The following is a 1,771-nucleotide window of genomic DNA, read 5'->3' as shown; positions in this document are numbered from 1 at the left end:
ACAGTAGAAAATAGGCAAAAACTTGAGCAGACACTTCACAGCAGAGAAAATCCAAGCGGCCAATAAATGAAACAATGCTCAAAGGAAGAATGTCAGGGAAATGCAAGTTTCAGCTCCAATGAGACACAATTATGCATCCACCAGAATGGCTAAAGTCTGTCTTTTAGTATGCAAAAAGTGCAGCAAGAACTCCTCCCACAGCTGGTGGGGGCGACAAGTGGTACAACCCTTTTGAAAATAGTTGACCATTCTTTTGTAAAGTCAAAAATAAACATACCCCAGGACCCAGCAGTTTCTTTGGGGGGGTATGTTCTCTAGAAAAAGGCATACACATGTACACCAGGTTATAACAGTGTTCACGACAGCATTGCTCGTAACAGCCCCAAACTAGAAACACCCCCAAAAGCCAACTGCAATGAGATGGGCAAATAAATTGTGGCATATTTGTTTGATGGAATACAGGGCTATAGCCACCCACGTAATGGATGAAGCCCATGAACATGATGTTTAGTGAAAAAAGCCGAGTTCAAAAAATTCCATATGATGGCTTCCAATGTATCCAGTTTAAATTAGGCAAAAAAATACATTATATTTTTAGGGAAGCATGTAGAGATGGTAAATATATCACACAAAGCAAGAACTGACTGCCACAGGGTCCACGTGGAGGGTTCGGGGTGGGAAGGAGTGTGTGGGGCAGGAGACTTCTGGAGCGAGGGTACTGTCCTATCTTTTGACTTCAGCGGTGGCTACTTCAGAATTTAAACAATTATTTCCAAATTATTACACATTTACAGGAAGATGCAAAGAGAGTACAGAAGGTCCTGAAGACCCTTTACCAAGGTTCTTCTAATAGTTACAACCAAAGTAATTATAACACAGACTGATGTTGGCACAATGTCTGTATATAGTTCTGCAGTCTTTTATCACATGTGAAGTTTCCAGTATCCACCTCCACCAACACCGTCCAGAGCTGATCTGTCACCACAAATATCTCCCTTGTTCTGGCTCTTCCCAGTCACCACCCACATCCTGTCCCCCAATCCATCCCCAGCAACCACGAATCTATTTCCTTCTCTACAATTTCATCATTTTGAGAGCATTACATAGATGGAATTGTACAATATATGATTTTTTTGAGATTCACTTTTTCCAATCAGCATAATGCTCTGGGGATCCATCCACATTGGTGTTCTGATTAGTAGTTTGTTCCTTTTTGTTGCTCAGTAGTATTTCACTTTGTGTCTCTATCACTGTTTGGTCAACCAGTCACCTGCTCAAGGACATTTTGGTTGTTTCCAATTTTTTGCTATTATGGAGAAAGCTGCTATAAACATTTGTGGACAGGCTTTAGTTGGGGGACACGTTTTCCCCTTCTCTGAGATAATGCTCAGGAGTGCACTTGCTGGCTTGTGTGGTGATTGTATGTTTAGTTTTTTAGTTTTTTTTTTTTAAAGATTTTATTTATTTATTCGACAGAGATAGAGACAGCCAGCGAGAGAGGGAACACAAGCAGGGGGAGTGGGAGAGGAAGAAGCAGGCTCATAGTGGAGGAGCCTGATGTGGGGCTCGATGATCCCATAACGCCAGGATCACGCCCTGAGCCGAAGGCAGACGCTTAAAAGCTGTGCCACCCAGGCACCCCTGTATGTTTAGTTTTATAAGGAATTACCAGTGTTTTCCAAAGCGGCCTTGCCATTTTACATTCCCACAGCAATGTGTAGGAAGCCAGGTTCTCTGCATCCTTGCCAGCATTTGGTATTGACGTTATTTT

Source organism: Ailuropoda melanoleuca, chromosome 7 (assembly GCF_002007445.2).
Source record: "Ailuropoda melanoleuca isolate Jingjing chromosome 7, ASM200744v2, whole genome shotgun sequence".
Lineage (NCBI taxonomy): Eukaryota > Metazoa > Chordata > Mammalia > Carnivora > Ursidae > Ailuropoda > Ailuropoda melanoleuca.
This window is presented reverse-complemented; position numbering follows the sequence as displayed.